This window comes from Cupressus sempervirens, chromosome 1 (assembly GCF_028749045.1).
Source record: "Cupressus sempervirens isolate cs-2001-9-10 chromosome 1, ASM2874904v1, whole genome shotgun sequence".
Lineage (NCBI taxonomy): Eukaryota > Viridiplantae > Streptophyta > Pinopsida > Cupressales > Cupressaceae > Cupressus > Cupressus sempervirens.
The window spans coordinates 439,925,596-439,949,944 of record NC_143118.1 but is presented as its reverse complement, the minus strand read 5'-3'; positions in this window follow the sequence as shown (position 1 = coordinate 439,949,944).

The window sequence follows — 24,349 nt, the reverse complement described above, 5'->3', positions numbered from 1 at the left end:
TGGCAGTGGTAGTGGTGGTGGTAGTGGTAGTGGCAGTGTTTCATGTCCTGATATTGGAAGCAATGAAGATGAAGTTGACTTTGACATACATACTAATAGTAAATCTAAAGAAAACACAATGAACATTGAAATTTTATATGCAATAAATGAGGAGGATTCTGATGATAGTGATGCTAGGTTGGTCTAGGTGGAGCAACAAATATAGCAACTTCTCAACTTCAAGTTCTAACTTCTATGTGAGTCAAGTAATAGGCTAGTAGCTCTGGTCTTACCAATTTCAATTCAAATTAATTTATGTGCTCTAGTCTTACCAATGTCTAGGAATCTATCTATTAATTAATTATATTTGTAGAAGTTAATTTATAGCCTTCATTCACTGTCATTTTATAGATGCTTTTTTAAATTTAAAACATGTCGATGTTACAAACTTACATGTTGAGATTTTTATTGAAACTAATTTTTTCTTTTAGAGTCTACACATGTTGAGATTTTCATTGATTCTAGTTTTTATACATGTTGAGATTTTCATTGATTCTAGACCCTAGTTTTAAAATAATAATACATGTTGAACTTGAGACTTTCAATCATTCTAGTTTTTAGACATTTTTAAATTTTCATTGATCCTAGTTTCTTTAAGAAATGGTAAAACAATGCATTTAACAAAATAAGCTTTCTTTAAATTTTTATTATTATAATTTATAATTATAAATCAGCCTACAACATTACAAATAATTAGAACCCTTTGCAAATGGCTCAATGTCAAATGACCATGAATTCCCTTTTACAGATACAAGGAAGCAACAATAGTTGTAGGTCGGTTTGTAATTTATATATAATCAGATTATTACTACATTATGTGTGTATAATCACACTACCACATAGACAATTGTACAATTTTTTCAACTAGGAGTAGGGAAATTTTTTCCATCTACCCTGAGTAGTAATAGTATGCCAGTGCCTAGCTATCAAACTATCTTGATATGTTGGATCTTGATTCCTATAACAATTAACTTTGAACAAATTTGAAATTAAATCCAAGATTTGAAATTAAAGAGAAACAAGTAACAAAGTGATTATAGTACTATCACTTACTAAGTTGTTACTTCTTAGAGCTATCGACTATGAATTTCACTAACAATAATAGTAACAATTTGAGAAGATGACCCAACTCCAATTATGTTCTTTAGGACACTCCATTCTGCATCATTTGGAAGCTCTATTTTCTTGAAGTTGTAGCTAAATAGTTGTAACCTCATCAACAATGAATACTTCAAAGTGATATTTTTATATGAATCAAGGAATTTATCTATAATTGCATTCATTGTTGACAATGGTTTGATGCAACTTGCAATTCTTTCTGGAGTGGTTTCCTCAAGCAAGTTACCTAAATCAGAATTCATGGTGTTGTGCAACTTTTTCATGTAATCTTTTTTACCAATGAATTTACCATAAGAGTAAGTTGGGTTTGGTAATCCAAAATTTCTCAAGTTTAGTATGTTGTGATTCATCTTTATCAAGTCTCTAGAAGCAGATTTTAGAGCTTCATCTATTTCCATTAATTGTTCACAATTGTGACAAACAACAAATGTCATTATAGAGGCATCCAAGTGGTTGTTTATTCCTTGGTTTTCCAAATCCCTGTCACTAGATCTATGTACTTTATTCAAAATTTGTATAGCAAGATTTTTTAAGGAATTGGTGAAGATACTTCTTTTACCCTCAACATCTTTTTTTACATTTTCAAAGACAACTCTAGCCATTCAAACAAACTATCACTATTCTTCATTAGTTTCTCCAAATTTTCTTATTTGATAAGCTTAACTGTATTTATTATAGTATCCTTCACATGATGATCTTCATAAGATGTCATTATATTTTGTGCAATTAAATTCTTCATCTTTTTCTTCATTTCAAACATCTTTATTTCACTCTTTTTCTATATTTATTGTAGTTTCCCTTGTCAAATAGTTGCTCTCTTCCTCTCATCATCCAATATCTTCTTCAAATCTTGGATTATCTTTGCAATAGTTACCTCTTTTTTCTTCTCATCCTTGAGTTTCCTTTTCAAATCATGGATTTTCTTTGTAGTGGACTCCTCTTTTTTCTTTGCATTTTCCAATTCCTTCTTCAAATTATGGATTATTTTAAGTAGAATCCTCTTTCTTCATGCTCTCTAATTGCTTCTTCAAATCAAGGACTTTATTTGCAATTGAATCCTCTTTTTCCTTTGCATTCTCTAATTCCTTCTTCAAATGGTGGATTGTGTTACTATTTGTAGTTGCACTAGACTCCATTTTCTTTGCATTCTCTAATGCCTTCTTCAAATCAAGGATTGTCTTTGTAGTTGAATCCTCTTTTTTCTTCATATTCTCCAATTGCTTCTTCAAATTGTGGATTGTGTTTGCACTAGACTCCTCTTTTTTCTTCTCATTCCCCAATTATCAATTATCCTTGCCTCAGACTCCTCTTTTTTCTTTTCATTCTCCAATGCCATCTTCAAATTATGGATTGTATTTTTAGTATAGGAGTGATTTTTCTTTTTATTCTCCAATTCAATCTTCAAATTATTATTTTCCTTGACAATAGAGTCTAGGTTAGTTTTCAATTTATTGTTGACCTGTGCACTACTCTCTATAGACTTCAACATCTATGTAGTAGAGGCTTCATGCTGAATTCCTTTTTTACACTCATCCAATTCTTTAATTAGATTTTTTAGTTGTTCATTCATCTTTTCTTGCTAGACAATTGGCTTGGTAGAAGAAGAATTCTTTATCCTCTTTCGCAATTCTTTGAACCTATTATCGGTTGCTTTATCTTTAGCCTTCACATTATCAATGCCTGCCTGTAACTTTTCTATTTTCTTTATAAGCCTTTTTTTTTTTCCTCTCCACTTTCAAATGTGTAGAGTAGACCATTTTGTTGCTCTCTTTTGATATATTGATTTTGTCAATATTTTTCACTTTTAAAAAATCCATTTGAAGACTGGTAACTTGTACATCATTACAATTTATTACATTTTCTAGTGGATTATTATCTCTAGCTAGGAGATAGCATCCATGAAGTTCATCATTTTGATGTTTAGATCATATGTTGGAAATATATTGTTAGTAGATTCCTGACACTCAGCAATTGCATCATTTTTAAAAGTCTTCATAATTTGCCTATTTCTTTTTCTTGTTTGATCAAACTTTGATGCAAAATCCTTTAAACTAAAATATGGGTTTGGTGACACAATTGACTATTTGAAAGGTGAATTATCAGTTGTATTTTTGTATGCTCCTTCAACTCTAGTTACACTTACTCCACCTACAATTGTATTTTAAGGATTGCCAACATAATGAAGATGGCCCATTCCAAATCTTGGCATTTTAGTACTATTTTTAGGGTTTTGTAAATAAGCTACTAGTGCATACATTGGTAATGCAACCACTGACATTGCTTGCATTGTAATTGTCATAACTTTTTTCTTTTTTTCACAAGGTTCATCTATGCTAGTGCTAATGCCAGTGGGATCAACTATAACTAGATTTGAAGATTTGACAAATGTTCTATTGGGATGACCTTCAGAAGTAGAAGTATGATGTTTTTTTCCCTTTCTAGATGAATCATCTTTAATCTCATCACAAAGTCCAATGATTGGTTTACTTCCACTTTTGGGTGGGTCTAGTACTGCAACTGGATTCAAAATCCCTTCACCACTTGCACCAATGGGCCCTATACATGTATAACCCATTTTTGTATCATATTTTCTCTTTTATTATACATTTTTTTAATAGAATCACTTATTTGAAGATTAACAATATTCCTTGCCTTGGTTGACCCAAAATTTTAAGTACCTTGAATGTCTCCATCAGACTTGAGGTCCTTCTGTCTTTGACTATCACTATCACTACAAGTGCCCAATTCATATAGTACAGTTGGATGCTCTTTATTCCAATAATTGCTAAAAAAAAATTCCTCCTCAATTTCCTCAAAAATTTCTATGGTCTTTGGTTCACCCAAATTATTCCTCATTTTCCAAAAATTAGACATCTTGGTTTGACACCATAATTCAAATTTGCATGCCTCTTTAATTTCTTTTTGCATAGAACTCTTAGAAGGTTGAGATACTTTCTTGTAGAAATTTAAGTATGTCAGAGGCTTTGATTTGTGTGACTCTGATGTGTGCAATGTAGTAATTTGGGATGATAATTCTTGCATTGAGATATTATTCTCTGTTGCATGTTTCTCCATCTCTTAATCTCATCCCATGAATCCATGTTTTTAACTTTTTTATCAATAGCATCTCCTGATGTTGAGATTTTCTTGTAGAGTTCCCATTGAGAATAAGTCTTATTTTTATTATGTTTAGTGGATCATAATTCCAATGACTGACAAAATTAAAGCCAAATAATTTTACCAATTCATTTGCCACTTTGAAATCCTTTCTCTCAAATGTGAGGCCTCTAATTGTGAAAAGCAAGGAAGGAAATATCATTTTCTTTTGTTGTCTAGTGAAAAGCTCATCTAAAACATCTACCATACATATTCCATTGCAAAATCCCTTTCTATAATATTCATTGGAAGTTTTCATAGTTCAACTGTTGAACCGTAAAACCTTAACATAGTGTAGTCTTCCATGAAGAACTAGTCATGCCAATTGAATTTGACTTCTTAGTTGAATGCAATCTTTACAAGACACACACAATCTAGGCATCAAAGTGTTTATGATTTTTTGGTAAATAGATGCCAAAAATAAATCTACAAAATGGTTATAGTTATTATTGTTAGCAATCATCTTTATCTTATGTGTCCACTCATTTATTGAACTTAGAGTCTTTAATTTCTTTTGGGTTTTCTCATCAAATTTATAGACCTCAATGTCAAGCTTGTTGTTCTCTGTCTCAAATATAGGGTGATGCTTTTCTAAAATAATGTAGCATAAGTGACTTGTGAACCTAAATGTCTTCATCTTGCATGTACTTGTACTTTTTTTAATCATTAGTAATTGTTCTTGCATAGATTCAACAATCTACTCAACAAAATTATATCTTACTTCTACCTTCTCAACTGATTGACATTGACAATGGATATTATTAATCATTTCAAGAACATTTCCACCTAATTCCTTATTACTATCTAATCCCAAAAAAATGATAAAAAAGAAATAGTATTCTAAACCCATGGCACAAAAATATCATATTAGCAAGGAGGCTTATGGTCTATGCCTAGTGTAATAGTAATACTAGTATGATCAATAGATGAATTTGAGTTTATTAAACCCTTAACATATTAATCTTGAAAAACTTTATCTAGTTTTTCATGAGCCTATACAAGTTTATCCAATTCAATACTCTTGTTAAAGCTTTTTGGTTTAAACCCTAGCCCTAGGTTAATAGTTAAAGATTAAAATGTAAGTATTAAGTAATTAATGGTTTTAACTACTTTACTAATACTATGTACAATTTACATGTAAAAACATCAAGACTAAATAATGTACATAATTATAATAATAAAAAGTTCACTGCATTATTTTTTGAAAAATTTTGGGATAGTTTTTTTTTGAATTGCTTGAGGCTCTTGAAGAATCCAGGAAAAATGTCTCCATTTGGAAGAACGTTAATACCACCAATATTGCTCTCATCCCAAAGGTTAATGATCCCCATTCTTTTTTTGATTTCCATCGTATTTCTTTATGTAACATTATCTATAAGATTATCACAAAGGCTATTTACTTGTGTCTTAAGCCCATTATTCGAAAAATTATATCAACAGAACAAGGGGGTTTTGTTCCTAGTCAAGAAACAACTAAGGGAGCTATAATGGCCATGAGACCCTTCATTCTATCAAATAACATAATATTTCATCCTTTATTGTCAAATTAGATATGATGAAGGCTTACGATAAACTGAATTGGTCTTTTCTTCTTCTAGTCCTCCATCAGTTTGGTTTTTCTTCTAGGTGGTGTAAACAGATTAAAGCTTTCATTTCAGGTGCAAATTTTTCTATTCTCATTAATGGTGTCCTAGTAGGTTTCTTTGCCTCTTCCCAAGGAGTTCATCAAGGTGACCCTCTTTCTCCATTCTTGTTTATCATTATATTAGAGGCCCTCAACAGACTTATTAACTCTATTAATCAAAAAGGGTTGTGGAAAGGTATCAATATTATAGGTACATCTTTGTCCATAACACATCCTCTTTTTGCTGATGATACTTTACTTTTTGGATCATCTACATATCAAGAGGCATAGAATATGAAGAAAGCCATTGACCTATATACACAAGTTTTAGGTCAATGTATTAATAGAACTAAATCTAAAATTTATGTTTTTAATACCTCACAATTTTCTTCTCAAAGAATCATCCATCTTCTTGGTTTTCCCCATGATCATTTACCTTCTACTTATCTTGGTGTTCCTTTTTTATGGGATCAAACAAACCCTCTTATTGGAAATCTATGATTGATCGTATCAAGTGTAGAATAAGTGCTTGGAAGGTTTGTTGGTTATCCCTCTTGGGTAGAATTTTTCTTATCAAAACTATTCTTTCTACCATTCCTAACTATTACTTCTCCATTCTACAAGCCCCCAAAGGTATCATCTCTCAATTTGAAATTATAATCCACACCTTTCTTTGGTTAGATAATATGAATGGTTAGAAGAAAATACCACTAATTTATATTCATTCCATGCTAACCTCTTATAGAACATGAGGTGTCAAACTTCCCAACATTAACAATAGGAATAAGGATTTTGGTGCTAAATTTGTTTAGAAAATGTATGAAAAACCTTTTGCTAAATGGTGTCACCTTTTGTAAGAGAAATATTTAGATAACTTGGAATCTTCCAGTGTTCTTACTATGCTAGACCCACCAAAGGGGTTTGTCATTTGGGATTTCATGATGGCTTATCATGAAGTCATTACTTCATTCATATCATGGCAAGTGAACAATGGGGATAGTGTCAATTTTTGGTTTGATTCATGGAATGGTTTCCCCTCTTACCACTATTGATTCTCTAAAGGATTTTTCAAACATAGTGATTCAAGCTTGGGGGACATACTTTTCTACTTATGTCTCAACTATTCATAGGTTCACAGGGCTAGTCATTTGGCAAGACCCCTCATCTCTTCCTATATCTCACAATCAAGTTGCTTCTTTTAAAAAATTACTAGCTAAAAGGAATGTCTTTATATCTTATCATCTAGATTGCCTCTTTTGGGTTCCAACTAAAGATGGTAAATACTCTATTAAACTAGGATACTTGGCTCTCCAACACAACCAACATAATCAGACCACTTATCGTGCTTTTGAATTCTACTAGAATAGCTCAATTTTTCCAAAAGCAAGATTCTTTGCATGGCTTACACTAAAGAACCAAATCTTAACTAGTGACCGCCTTTATAGATTGAACATATCTAATCCCTTTAACTGTGCGCTCTATCTACAAACTATAGAAACAATAGACCACCTCCTCTTAAATTTCCCTTTTTCCCAAGATTGTTCGCATTTTGTCCTTGATAAGCTTAATTTCCATATGCCATTACCTAATTCTCTATGAGATTTATTCCAAGCATGGACAATCTTATATTCTAAATCAATGTTTTCATGTCTTTGGAAGTGCATCCCTTTATCTGTAGTATGGGAAATTTGGTGGGAAAGAAAAAAGAGAATTTTTAGATAGACGTCATCTCCAATACCTCAATTTTTGGAAGGATTAGAGAGATCAATTGTTGAGCTTGTTAATGCTTTGGTAAGTAAATATAAGGGTAATCATGTTTTTTCTCCTTTGGATGGCCATATTATTCAGCAGTGGAAGGGTTTACTTTTCCCTCATCTTCTTGCTCCATTGTGTCCATCCAAGATTCCTCTTATCCATGCTCAAACCAAGTGGATTCCTCCAAGTGAGGGTTATTTCAAACTCAATTTTGATGGGGCTTCTAGAGGAAATCCAGGCAACTCTGGCAATAATCTCTAATGTTCTACTAATATAACTTCTTACAAATTCATCTTCCATTATCTTAGCATCTTGAAATGCACATATCCAATTATGCAATCTAATTCTTGTTGCATATGTATCACCTTCAAAATTAGATTCTAATGCTTTCCAAATTTGATGAGATGTTTTAAGTTATTTTACCTGACCAATTTCATTATATGTATAAGCTAATAGTAGAGATTCTCTAGATCTCATGTTGCACATGAATATATCTCTCTCTTCTTCACTACATCCTTCAAGTTCTTCTTCTTTCACAATCATCTTCGCACTCTTTGTCAAGATCCAATAAAGTAGATCCATGTACAATAGATGACTCTTAATCTTCTCCTTCCAACTATCATACTTGGCTCTATCAAATTTAGGAATATTCTTTTTGAATAGATTTGACATCGATCTACTAAATTGATCTACTAAAGTTGTTAAGCTTATCCTTCAAGGACCTAATGCTTTGATTCCAATTGTTAGAGTATATAGCCCACCAATATAACTAAGAGCGAGGGGGGGGGGGGGGGGGGGGGGGGTAGGGGGGAGGGGGGGCATTGAATTGGTTATCCAAATAATATCATAGTTATCAACCTTATTAAACTTTAACCATATGAGAAATATAATCAGAAACTACAACAAGATACTCATACACAATAATACTAGATATGTTAACTAGGGAAACCCTTGATAAGAGGGAAAACACCAATGGGGATGATGCCCACTAGCTGATGTACTAATATAAATATTCGTTGTTAGAGTATGGACCATGTTAGGATTATATGAATAAATTTAGTACATATGAGTCCTTATTAGGAGACTTTGAATCCTTGTTAGGAGATTCCAACCCAGAGTTGTGGAAGATAGCTAGACCCACTACCCAAATAGCTTCAATGTTAAGACCAATGAATCCATTGTCCAAATGATCTATGTATTATGTCAGAAGTAATAGTTCACCAATATAATTGAGAGAGTGGGGGGGGGGGGGGGGGGGGGGGGGTTGAATTAGTTATGTATCAATCTTAAATAATTCTTACTTTATTAACAAAAGAAAACAACAATCATATAGAAATGTGCATACACACATACACCAAATATGTTGACTAGGAAAACCCTTGATCAAAGGGAAAACCCCAGTGGGAGTGATGCCCATAGAATAATGTACTAATCTGAATATTCCTTGTTAGAGGATAGACCCTATTAGGAGTCTATTAGAATTCTTAGTACAAAGAGTCCTTTTTAGGAGACTTTGAATCCCTGTTAGTAGATTCCAACCCTATTAGGAGTTGAAGAAGGTAGCTAAACCGACTATCCAAATAGTTTTAGGATCAGATCAATGAACCCATTATCCAATTGATCTTGGTACTATTCATTTTAGAATAATATATGTGGAACAATCTATTTTCTCTTCCTTTTTCTAGTACATTGGTCTCCTTCACCTTTAAATCATGCAAATAGATCTGGAACTCATTAGTAACCCTTAAGGTCACTTACACACATTAGCAAATTACTCTGTTCTTCTGCTTCACAATTTGCAAGTCTTCTCTATTTCTCAATCATAATTACAATCTCTAGAACTTGGAAAACAACTTTCCTTTATAACATACTCAATTATTAATCTTTAGAGTCAACTTCATACACTTAAAATTCATTTGAGTTGGCTCCATATTTAATTAAATGAAATGCACATTTAATTAATGTTGATAGCTCATAGTTGTTTCCAAACTTTCACATGTGTGACTTTTGTACTTGCACACTTGTTGACATCACCAGTTTTTAGTGTACTCCCTCTAGTTAACAATGCAACCCTTTATTCCAAACATTGATCATACAATAGAGACTATTTTCCCAATGCTCTATTTCCTTGTGGGTCTCTGTAAATCATTAATATCTTCTATATGTTGTCAATTCAGGTTTTGTGCACTTGACCATATGTCAAATACATGATATAGTGTATGCTATGAGCTATGCATGGGTAGATACACAATGTGATTCCCTAAATACAAAGATCTTAGTCTGCTACTCTATCGGTCTTACTATGTTGTCATCAATGACAAACAAAGTCATAACATTGTTCTACAACATTTTCTCATAGCATCAACGTTCATGCTAACAATCTCCCCCTTTTGCATTGATGGAAACATAGATGAAAAAAATCTAGTTCCAAGAATACCAATGAGTTTTCTTTATCAATCAAATCTTGCTTCATGTAACACTACTCCCCCATAGTGCATGTTCTCTTGTTTTCTCATATCCCTTTCTCTCCCATTATAATGTTTATATCACTCTCTCTCTCTTTCTAATGTTTTTCATATCACTCTCTCTCCCCCATTGACATCAATGTCAAAGATAGTACATAAGTTGGACATATAACAACCTATTAGCATGACCACAAGCCAGTCTATTGCTTTACAATTTTTGCATATGATTGAGTAACACAAGTATCTAAAGATATTTTTGTATACTAATTACCTATTACCAAGAGTCCATGAATGACTCTGTTCATCACAGATACTCCCCCACTGAGGAAGCATTAGCATTCAGTCTAGTCTAACAATGGTTTTGTGTACCCTAGACTGATGCACTTCTACATCTTCTACTCTAAGCTAGGTAGGGGCATAACCCCAAGTAGACCTCTTAGGGATTCAAATGTGTCCTTTGGTAAGGCCTTTGTGAAAATTTCTACAATTTGTTCCTTAGTGTTGATGTATTCCAATATGATTTCTTTCTCTACAACTTTTTCTTTTAGCGCATGATATTTTGTAGCAATGTGCTTAGTCTTAGAATGCAAAAAAAATTCTTAGACATGTTGACTATACTTGTGTTATCACACTAAATGATAATAGGTTTTGTGAATGTGATTCCATTATCCTTCATCATTTTCTTCATCCATATTACTTGATTATAGTTGTTTGCTGCTACAAAATACTCTACCTCTATAGTACTTTGTGAGGCACAATCTTGCTTCTTGCTGAGCCAAGAAACTAATCTTCCTCCAAGGAAAAATACTCCTCCACTCCACTAGTGCTTTTACTATCATCCTTGTCTCCTATCCAATCAACATCTATATAGGTACAGAGAGTAAAGTCACTATTTCTATCATACCAAATACCATAGTCTAATGTTCCTTTTCGATATCTAAATATTATTTTCACTACTGCATAGTGATATTCCTTAGGATTAGCTTGAATTCTTTCCATAATTCCAACTACATTGGCTATATCTGGCCTACTATGAGTTAGATACTAGAATCCTCTAATCATAGATCTATACTTATTTTGCTTAATAGTAGGCATCTCATCTTTGCTAGATAATCTATGACCAGTTACCATAGGAGTTCCAACAGGTTTACAACTTTCTAAACCAAATATTTATAGTAAATCCTTAAAATACTTGGTTTGAGAAATAAAGATACCTTCTTTTTTTCTAAACAATCTGCAATCCCAAGAAAAATTTCATTGCACCCGTCATGCTCATTTTAAACTCATTCTTCATGTCCTCTAAGAATTCGTTACTAGTTTCATCATTTCCACCAAAAATGATGTCATCAACAAATACAATAATTATCAACAAACCATCTTCTATTTTCTTTAAGTATAAGTTACCATCTATTGTTCCTTTAGAAAATCCAAGTTTTGCTAAGTATTTGTCCAACCTTGCATACCAAGTTCTTGGTACTTGTTTTAATCCATACAATGCTGTCTTTAGTCTGTAAACCATATCCTTTTCTTTTGTTAAAGGAAAACCCTTTGGTTGCTCAATGTAGACTTCTTCTTCAAGTTCTCTATTTAAGAATGCTGACTTAACATCCATCTGATATACCTTAAAATTTTTGTTTGATGCATATGATAGGAACATTCTGACTACTTTCATTCTTGCTAAAGGTGCATATGTTTCTTCATAATCAATTCTTTCTTGCTGAGAGTAGCCTTTTCACACAAGTCTTGCCTTGTTTCTTATTACTTCTCCTTGTTCATTCATTTTATTTCTAAATACCCATTTATTGCCAATGCCATTTTTGTCCTTGGGTCTAGGAACTAATTCCCATGTGTTGTTTTCAATTATCTATTGGAGTTCTTCCTTCATTGCTTCTTTCTAATAATTATATTTGATTTCTTCATCTGTGCTTCTTGGTTCTACTTGAGATATTATACATAGTTCTTTATTAATTCTACTCCTTGTCATTACCCCTTTTTCTTTACTTCCTATTATCTGATCAATAAGATGATTTCTTATCATGTTTCTATTTGGAGTAGGAGTTACTACTTTAATTCTTATCTTAGGTACTATGCTTTGTTCTTCTCTCACATCTTCAATTTGCACATTATTCTACAAGCCATTGTTAGTCTTGAGAAATAACTCATTACTTTTGTCAACCTTTCTAGAGTAATCATCTCCATCAGAGTTTTAATCTATTATCTTTTCCTTGGTACCAAAATTTTTATCAACTTTAACATTTGTGCACTCTACTATAGTTTTTTTTCTATAGTTGAAACATCTATAAGCTTTACTTTTCAATGAATAACCAAGAAACATACCTTCATCACTCCTTGGATCAAATTTACCAATATAATCATCTCTTCTAATGTAACATTTGCTTCCAAATATCCTAAATTACTTGACTTATGGTGACTGACCAAAGCATAATTCATAGGGAGTTTTGCCCATACATTTCCTAATCTTCACTCTATTCAGTGTGTATACTATTATATCGATTGCTTCTCTCCAAAAAGTCTTTGGTACATCATTCTCAAATAACATAGCTCTTGCTACTTCAACAATTGATTTGTTTCTTCTTTTAGCAATCTCATTCTACTCAGGTGTATGGGGTGAGGATAGTTGTCTCCTAATACCATGTTCTTCATAATAGATATTGAATTATCTAGAGGTGAATTCTCCTCCTCTATTTGATCTTAAGCTTTTGATCTTAACTCGAGATTCATTTTCAACTTTATTCTTAAATATCTTGAATTTCTCAAATGCTTATAATTTTTCTTTAAGAAAAGCTACCCACATCATTATAGTGAAATCATCAACAAAGTCACAAAGTACCCTTCTCCATAGAATCCTCTTGTTCTTGCAAGACCACTTAGATTTGTGTGTACCAATTATAGCTTTTGTGTAGTACAAAATTTCTTGCTAAGAAATGAAACTCTTTTCTACTTAGCCAAAATACATTCCTTACAAATGGTGTCCATGGGCTTAGAGATCTTGGGAAAATCTCTCACAACAAGTGTATTACTGGCCTTCACAATGTTATCAAAGTTAATGTGACAAAATCTTCTATTCCATAACCAATTGTTGTTAATCTTTGCTACTAAACATTTTATTTTAGTGGAATTTAACTAAAATACATTACCTCTTGTTTTTATGTCAATACCAATTAGTTTCCCTTGTTCTTGATAATGCATGTATCATTACCAAATTGTAGCTGTTTTGTCCATAAGTTTTCCAGCTCTCAATAAGTTATGCTTCAATCCATAAACAAAATAAACATCATCAATATATTTTTTACCATCAAGTGTTATAGATCCAATTCCTGTAATATGATAGGCTACCTTATTACCTAGTCTAACAATTCCTCCATCATAGCTTCTGAATTTGATAAACTTGCTCATATCACCAATCATGTGATGTGAACAACCACTATCAATGATCCAATCTTTCTTTTTAACTTGTGAAATAAACACACTTTCTTCTCTAATTTCTCTATCAAGATCATCCTCTTTTATAGCTACAAATCCTAATTCATCTTCACTTTTTCTTTGATCAAATTCTTCTTCATCTTCTTCTTCATTAGCATATACATAAACAATTTCTAGATCTTCTAGATTTGAATCTACCGTTAAACTCTCTCTCTCTCTCTCTCTCTCTCTCTCTCTCTCTCTCTCTCTCTCTTTGGACATTTAGATGCATAATGACCATATTCATTACAAGTCTAGCATTTAAAGATATTCTTACCATCTTTTTCTCTTTCCACAAGAAGAGCCACTCCTTCTTGGATCTTTTCTTCAATGGATTTGTTGCAAGTAGCAATGTCTCCCTATGTTTTTGTGCTCCTTGCTAAACCAGGTTGATGTTTAATGCACTGAATGTTGTCTCAACTTTTGCCAATTCTCTAAACTATTTCAAATCAAATTCTATAGCTTCCAATCTACCAAGCAATGTCTCTTTGGTGAAAGTAGTAGTGCAAGGTATCATCAGTTGAATCATTTGTGCTACTGACTTGAAAGGTGGTGTCAAGCTTTTCAAGATCTTCCATATCACTTCATCATTAGATTTCTTTCCTTAAAGAGATGTGATTCCTGCAACAATCTTAGATATTCTTCCAACATAGCTTCTTACAGATTCATCTTCCATCATTCTAGCATCTTGAACTGTGCAATACAAATTTTGCAATCTAACTTGTTTTGCATGTGTATCACCTTCATAATTAGCTTCTAAATTTTTTCAAATTTCATGATATGTTTTAAGTAGTTTTACCTGATTGTACTCACTTTCAGGTAATGCTGATAGTATTGCTTCTACTTTCCTTATGTTGCACATAAATACTTCTCTCTGTTCTTTGGTGTAGGTTTCAAGATTGTCTTCTTTTGCAATGTTTTTGGATGTCTTGGTCAGAAGGCAATATCCTAGTCCCATGCATAAGAGACGAGTCTTCATTTTATCCTTCCAGTTGTTATAGTTTGTGCCATCGAATCTAGGACTTTCTTTTTGAAACATATTTTCCATGGATCTCCCAAAGTTGTTAGACTTTCTTTCAAGGACTTGAGGCTCTGATACCAATTGTTATAAGTAATAGTTCACCAATATAACTGAGAGAGGGGGGGGTGAATTATTTATGTATCAATCTAAAACAATTCTTAATTTATTAACTAAAGAAAATAGAAATCATATAGAAATGCACATAGACACATACACCAAATATGTTGACTAGGGAAACCCTTGATCAGAGGGAAAACCTTGATTGGAGTAATGCCCATAGAATAATGTACTAATCTAAATATTCCTTGTTAGAGGACAAAACTTGTTAGGAATTTTTTACAATGCTTAGTACAAAGAGTCCCTATTAGGAGATTTTGAATCCCTGTTAGGATATTCCAACCCTATTAGGAGTTGAAGAAGACAATTGAACCCACTGTCCAAATAGCTTTAGGATTAGAACAATGAACCCACTATCCAATTGATCTTAGTACTATTCCTTTTAGAATAATAGATGTGAAACAATCTCTTTTCTCTTCCTCTATCTAGTACATAAAAATCCCTCACCTTTAGATCATGCAAATAGATCCAGAACTCATTAGTAACCCTTAAAGTCACTTACACACATTAGCAGATTACTCTGCTCTTCTACTTGACAATTCACAAGTCTTCTTTGCTTCTTGATCATAATTACAATCTCTAGAACTTGGAAAACACATTTCCTTTACACCATACTCAATTATTAATATTTAGATTTGGCTTCATACGCTTAACATTCATTTGAGTTGGCTCCATATTTAATTAAATGAAATAAACATTTAATTAATGTTTTCGGTTCAACGTTGTTTCCAAACTTTCAAATGCATGATTTTCATACCTACACACTTGCTAACATCATTATTTGTTAGTGTACTACCTCTAGTTAATTGTGAAACCCTTTATTTGAAACACAATGTGCTTATATGGATCATACAATAGAGACTATTTTCGCAATGCTTTGTTTCCCTGCAAATCTCTGTAAATCATTAATATCTTCTATATGCTATCAATTATGGTTCTAGGCACTTGACCATATGCTAAATACATGTTGTAGTATATGTTGTTAATTGTGCATGGGCAGATATGCAATGTGATTCCCTCAATACATAGATCGTAGTCTACTACTCTGTCAGTCTTACTATGTTGTCATCAATGACAAACAAAGTCATAACATTGTTTTACAATATTTTCTCATAGCATCAACATTCATGAAAAAATATTATTCCTTGTATAATAATAGAGATGAAATTTAATTCCTTTCTCTATCTATGTCCTATAAACTAGACTTATATTCCTTCAAATCTTGTAATTAGATCACAAATATCACATCCAATAATCCCTTGGATCGCTTACAAAAATCCTTAATCACTCTGCTCCATTTTGTACTTTGCACTTCATACAATGATCATGAAACTCATTATCACATTATAAATAAGGAAAATATCTCTCCTTTATACCATATCTTCAAATTAATTCCTTGAGTTGGCCTTAAGGCTTTCCCAATTAATTATAATAAGATAATTGATTAATTACAATTGTAATATCACTATTGGCTCACATTCTATACAAAAATTCACATGTGCAATACTAGAGCTTGTGCACTTTCTAATGTCACCAATTAAATGTCCTCTATCACTTCTTCACTACACATCTTCTCATTACAACTCAGATGCAAGATAGCAAATAAACATTAGGTACTACTTTCTAATGCTTTTTCGGTGAACTACTCTTTGTAAATTAGGTACAACTTTCATATGTCTTTGACTTAGACTCTACACACTAAACCACATCATTAGGAAATTGTGCTAAACATGTCCATGAATGTGCATCACTAGACAATCAAACCATTGCTCATTGACTAAGATCTATCTTCGCTACTTACATAGTTTTTATAGAAACCATATTATGTTGACATCAATGAAAAACATAGTCATGAATGCAACAGGTCAATACTCTCCAATTCTTAGGATACTCCTCCAAAGTAGTATCATCAATATACATGCAAATAATCTAATCTATCCAAGTACTAATTTTTCAAATTACAAGTCTACATCATAAACATGAGAGATAAAACATCTATGAGAGAGATATATCCATGAGGATATAAACATAAACATGAGAATACATACCAAAATCACATGGAAACATAAGGACAAGTGCTGAAATATTCATAAATATCCATAACATGAGCAAGAAAAGAGACAAATATACAATGCCATAATTCAAATCCAATATCTCATATATATAATGATCAATAAAATACAATATAAAATCCAAAAGCTTGAAAGTTATCTCAAAAATATACATTAAAAGTGCCACAAGGGCATTGAAACCTAGACCTAACTCTAGACCTATGATAGCTCCCTCCCTCATGAGTAGCCAGTCGTGGTTGTGGAGTGGATGCCTGTGTACTATCTGGTAGTTTTACTACTCCCTCTAATGATGTAATGTTGGGTAGGTAGCTTGCTTAGTCCTTAGCTTCTCAAGGACTTGCTTAGGTTTTCTCTTATCCTATTAGGGTTCCCTTTGATATCCCATCCTCTAACTGCTCCCTACCTAGATACACCAATGAGATTCCTTCTTACACTCATCGATGTCTCTTCAAGCCACTTTGCCAACTATAATTTTTTATCCTTCTTCACTATTCCCACCACTAGAAGGACTGAGGGGTTCCCTTATGAATTTTTGAACATCACCCCACCTTCTAGATTCAACATCAACAAGTGATCTAACCAATTCTTGCAAAACTATCGTAATTATACTAAATAGGCCTAATTGGATTAGCTTGCATACTTCAATTTTTAGACCATAAATCTAAATTTATCCAAAAAAGGTGGCAAAAAAATTATGGTTTTGAATACCCTTTTGGAAAATCTAAAGTAATTTTTTGGTTTCAAGTCTCCAAGCCATCTATACCCTTGAAAGCAATTTTATGCCTATAAATAAGGGTTTCTCAATATGGATGATAACATTGTCTAGGGTCTAATCATTCCCTTAGAAAAACTTATTTTGGAACTTTCTCCTCTTTTACATAACTTCATGACCCACCACTCTTTGTTCTATAGCTTTTGGTTTTAAGTATTTATCAATTTCAAACCTCATAATGCTTCTTGCCAACATTGCAATTTCTTAACCAAGTATTTGAGACTTGCCTAGGGAATCACTTTAAAAATAAGTATGCATCTTTCTAGGGCTCAAGCATTTATATATGCTATGTACACTAGATCCACTCTCATTTCCCTTAAATCCATCAAGAACTCATGGTAGGAACTCATGGGGGAGCCATTCTTACAAAAGTGGTCAAAACTAGACCAACACATAGAGTATTTACAAATGAATTTGAAAATATACTTAAATGACCACCTAAAAACTTGCTATCTAAATCGAGAATAACTATACAAGTATGAACTCCACTAATTCAAAGCCAAAATCTTATATTTAATTCATTATGATAAGCATGTAATCCAAAAGCACAAAAACTATCAAAACTATGACAAAATTCATGGTTTTCAATGCCCAAACTTCCTCCTTACAATGTCCAACCTTATAAAATGGTCTTATTCAAGGTCATATAAGAATCTCTAGGTTTTGCAATCAGTTATCATAGCCATCCAACCTCTTTTTCCATGCCATGGGACTTTTTGGCATTGTTGTCATGCAACTTTGTAAGAATTGCAAATAATGTCATGATAACATTTTGCATCTTTGAGGAACTCTATCATTTAGGAGTTGGGATCTTCTTATTAGGTTGGATATGGTCCAAGTAGGTCATCTAGGCATGCTTTATACTTTACATCACTAGATTACATGAATGTCCCATTTTGCTCCTCTAGACCAAGTTCACAATATTACAACATTGTTGACAACTTTTATAATTTTAAACAATTATTAACCAAATGGTAACTTATGACCTCTCAATTATGTATTTAGGTGGAAAAACACTCTAAAGACTAGTTTTGATAGTTATTCCAACTTTTCACAAATCCTAGGGCACAAAACCCAAAAATCCTAGTCTAGAGACCTATGATGCTAAACACAACTTGGACCAAAGATACTAACCATGAATTGAGCCTACTCTAATCCATTCACTACCTAACTATAAAGATAAACCTATTAGAATTAAAATAGGAAAGGTAACATCTGAGAGGGAGGGAGGGGGGGTGGGTGGATCAATCAGTGCTTGAAAATTATACCCATAAAACATTCACCATACATCCATCTCACATTTTCAACAAGTAAACTGAAATACCGTACATGTATGTAAACAAGTAAGCATTCACACATGTATGACACAAGAAATGATTACCCAAAAAACCTCCAAATAAAATGTAAAACTAGGGTGGGTATGACACCCACAAATCTTCACTGCTATAGTAATAAAGTGTATCTAATAAAGGTTACAATGTTTGATCATGGAATAATAACTGCCCTGTGAAAAGTTTACATTGTTAAAAGATTACAAAAGATTATTAGGTCTTACCTTGTTAAAGGATTTTCAGCACCCTATTATAAGTGTGCCTAATCAAAGGACTTTAACTCACAATTAAGTAAGCACCTTGTTAGAGGATTTCAATACAACCTATTAGGACTACTATGTTAAGATATTTAACTCATTCACCTTTTAGAATGTATCAACAATGATCTTGTGATTAACACTCTATTGCTTGATGTCAAATCACCTCTATACTAATTTATACTTGGTCCTTTCTAATCATATGTCTCTTTGATGTCCATTGTTTTGTTTCCTCTATTCTCCTTTAACTGATTCTGTTATAAAACTCAAAGCATAATACCTTGATCACCATGAATGTCCTATTTGTGCATGAAAACTCTCCTTCTCTACTCTCCTCTCTCTATAGAACCACTAGTACATTGCACTTTTTTTTACCAAATTATTTGACCAAAGCTATGAATCCTTTTATTTTTTTGTTTCATTCCTGCATTGGTCAAAAAAAGAATTCTATGCCCAATTTGGTCAAAATTTTGACCAACCTATGTTTTTCAAAGTTGAATTTTAACCACAAAAAAAAAATTCTTTCGTTCATGGGTAAAAAATAAAATGGTTCATTCATTCATGGGTAATACTAAAGGTATGAGCATGGGTGAGAGAAAAATTGGGACGTCATTCTCGCAAGGAAAAATTCACCTGTGTACTAGGGCTTTTCCAATTGTGGCTTTGTGTAGATCAGTTGGCATACGTTGAGTCTTGGGTGTGGAGCTAAGCTAGAATTCTATTATTTTAGGTTCTTCAACTTATCTTCCTATGTTATTTTCTTGGGTTCCCTTTTTTTGAGTGTTGATATTGAAGAAAATAAAAATGACTCTAAAAGCTTTATGGGTGGTTTCATTGTTGTTGAGCTTAAATGAGGAGGAGTAGAATCTAACCCTAATTAGTAAGATTCAAAGGACAAAAAGAAAGGATATTGCCTATAGGGTTGTGAAATGGAAGAAAGAGGATTTAGTGGGAAGGAAGGACTTGAGCCACATCAAGTGCTTAAAGTGCTAGTTGGAAGTTTGGGCACTTTGCCGACCGACTTGTCAGTGTCATGTCCATGGGATCATGTGGAGGCCCAACTGGCTGTGAAGCCTAGAAACCATCATACCAAAAGGATTCCTAAATGTGTCAAAGGTATTATATGGGGTTTTCATCTTGTAAAATTTTTCTATGTGTTTCTCTCTCATTGGGATGTCTATAAGCCACTCTTTGATTTCTTTCCATTCAAGTATTTGGATTGATTTCAAAAGGCTTATCATTTTTTTTCAACTTAGATTTCTATAGTTCAATATTCAAAAGATTTTTTTTGGAATCAACAGTTAATAATTTAAATCATATTGACATCTCAAAGTTTTAAGATATAATTTATTGAGTTGAGTCACTCTTTCTATTAAGATATTAGGATATGCTACAGAATAAGTTCTACTATTTTCTTTGCCAAATGTAAATTAAGTTCATCAATACTGAGTTATGGCTCTTCTCAATTTAAATAAAATTAATATAGGACCATGAAGTTGCTACATTTTTAACCTAATGTAAGATCTATCTATGAAAAAATTAGCAATTGGGTCTAAATAAAGATTCCCACTCTTGAAACAAAAAATCATTACATTAAAGTCCATCTTTTTATTATTATTATTTTGTTTAGAAATGAGGTCCATATGCTACCTATCTTTTACACATCACATAAATGTACTATTATTCCTTATCTTAGGTATTGCTTGTCTATCCATTATTATTATTATTATTTCAATGTCAATATTTTTTGAAACACATATTTTGGTGATGGGAGAAACATAGGAAAAGAAGAAAGGTGTGGGAAGAAAGCGTACAATGTAGAAGAGAGCTCTTTTGTATACCATGGTGGGCTTGATGAGCTACTATACGACATCTATAGGAAGACAATATAGGATAGACATGAGGTACACTCTCATTATTATCTTACTAGAAAGTTTAACTTTTAGTTGTAATCATCACATATTAATCACTAATCACTGATTCTTCAGAAGATTAATGTATGCTACTGATAATTGAAATATCAATTTGTTAGTCCCTATTGCCCATAGGCAGGGACTAATGTTTTCACCTAACTTTTTCATTTAAGGATGCCTTGGGAATCACTCAAAAAGGAAAGTAATCCCTTCAAATAACCATCATTTGTCATTTTCTATTAAATATTAGTTTTACTCTCAAATTTGCAGTTGTCTCATTGGTCTAAACTTATTTTCTTGGTAGTCTTTTATTTTTTGGAATACAAAATTCTGCTAAAAACATGTATGCCTAGGTCATGGAAAGAAAACCATGTGTACTTTATACAACCTACTATACATGGATTTGGCATGCGCTCGTCACAATGGTGTCAATATTATTACTATAGCTATGTTTAATTATTTTTCCAAGTGATTTTGCTTTTGAAATGCATAGAATGCAGCTTCGGATCAGTAGGTATGGCTATTGGGATTTTTATCTTTAACGTGATGGTTTTCATTTCTTTCTTGTTTCCACAATAGATAAAATTCACCTATTCCTCCTCTTTTTCAAATGTACTGCAAATATTTTTGTGATCAAATCACTGGTTTGAATGTTTCCCCTTCCACCATTCTTCCTTGGCACCTTTCAAACTTCTCCCATGTGAATTTTACTCCCCCATTCCATAGTGCACAATAAAAAGTTTTACTAAGGGTTTTAAACTAATAAATTACACCTGTTAAATATGTTCACTTACATTGATAAGCCATTCAAAAAAAATTAGTTTGTGTATTCCATGCAATTGTCTCTCTTCATGAGATAGTTTATCTAATGATCAGCCTTATTGTATTGCATGGTTTCTAAATAAGAGAAATCAGCTCCTTCCAACATATGTGTGGCCTTTAAATGCATTTTTCTTTTCTAAAAATTAGATTTTTTTATAGTTTCATATAGGCAGACATAATATGAAATGAAGATCTTAAGGATATAATCTATTTAGTTGAGGATGTAATGATATTTCTATGATTTTGATAGATTGTATTACTTTCTTTGATAAGCTGAAGCATATGGCCTATCATTTTTGCCAACATATTTAAGTAGACTTGCAAACTAAATTTTTGGAATGAGTTTTATTGTTGTCAATTCCACAGCCTTTGAATGCCTCATTTTTTATACACAAGTAGATACCAATTATTGTAAACTTGAGCTTAAGCACTCAGACCTAATGGTTCAAGGATTTTAAGGAGGTTTATGATTCTAACACTCAAGATTGGTTTGTATTTTATAGTTTTATTGTAGTCAATGTAGAGATGTAACTTTATTTATTGTTAGGACTTGATTAATTTTCCATTTGGCTTGGGGATATCCATAAACATGGTCAAACCTTCTGAACCTCTGATCATCCAAGAAATTAAAAAAGCCTCCTTGAGGTTGGTTATTTTTTTTAATGTTTGCACTATGTTATTTTATAATGATTATATATTCACTAACATTCAATATTTATGCAACTTTAATGTTTTGCTGATGTTGGTTTGTTGTTAATTCAAGAATTTAAGATTTATGCAACTCTAATGTATCTCAAATATTGGTTTCTTGTTAATTCAAGAAAATAAAAAGAAGAGTCTAGAAATTCAATACAATTTTCCCATAAGATGTTCATCATTCTATTTATCTAAACATCCAAGTAATGATTCATGTGATTTTGATGATATTGATTGTCTATTCAAGTTTAAAAGACTCTCTCAAAGCAATGACAAGCTTATCCAAAAAGATTGTCCAAATGTCTCAATTGTATATGCAAACTATTCTTTAGCGACATTGAAAATTTTAAGAAACCTTGAGCATTATGATGAGCTATATTTTAAATGATTTTATGTTAACTAGGATGGTATTCATCTTAAATAAACTCTACAGAGTGGTGACATAGATGTTGATTAATGGCAAGATCACCATTCCACCATTGAATTTGGTAAACAAGAACCATAAAAGTCTAAAAAGAATCTAAGTATTTCACTTTCCTTTTTCAATACTTTAAAGTTATTATAATAATAAATGGATTGTCAAAAAGGCCGCATGCCTCTTGTCAAGGTTTCCTAGCTTCTCAAGTCTTGTATTTGTTCTTCGAATTTAAGCAAAACTTCTAGCTAATGGCATAAGATAAACTCTAAGGTAGGTAAAGTATTACATATAACTCTGGAATTTCCTCATAGTTAAACCCAAATCCTAGATCCCAACATCCATCTAGCTAATGTAAATCCACATTTTTAAGAATCTCTATCCTTGTACAAGACTTAGAATTATGATTAGGGGGATTCTCCACACCTTCAAGAAGAGCATGAAGTCCCTTCATGTCATCATTTCCACTAGGTTCATCAACAACACTTCCCTTATCCTAGCCTAGAAGGCCTCTTTGAGGACTCTAGCTCTGACATTGAGTTTTGGCTTCTTAATACTCTAATAAGTAATATTAGTTTGTTGCACTTCCTCATTTCTTTCATCTAATTACATCTCTCTCGGATAAAAATTAGAGTTAGAAACATCATTATACATAGATTCATCATCATGATTATCATCAAAATCAGACACTTCATCTTCTTCACTGCAACATGTAGTTGGGTGAATCAACATTTTTATAGATTTGGGAGTTGAGCAACTAGGTCTCTACAATTGACATTTGTAAACTTTAAGAAACTCCTATACCCTCCTTCCAAATCATCAATCTTACTAATTTGGGTTAATAGGAGCAATAGGATTCAACTTTAACCCCACCTCATTAATGTCCATTTATAATCTTGATCTATCATAAATTCTCTTCATTCTCCTCCACTACTCTCTCATAGTCCTACTTGTTTACAAGCCCATTGAATGCTACATTAACTTTGACAATCTCATCATGGTTTGGAATTTACCATTTGAGTTTTTTTAAAAAGAAGAACCACTTCCAAAGTCATTCACAGATACACCTTAGACCTACCTCACCATAAGCAACTTAGACCTACTCAAGATACGCAGGGACTATAGCTACACACAACCCTTATTGTATAGTGTTCCATTCACATCTCTCTCAAACCTACAATTTTTTTATATTGAAACAAGGTATGCTTTCTAAAGTATAATTTACCTATAAGACATGGTCATGGAGCAGAAGAGAGCTTTTAGTGCTACACACAAAGAGCATAATTGATCTA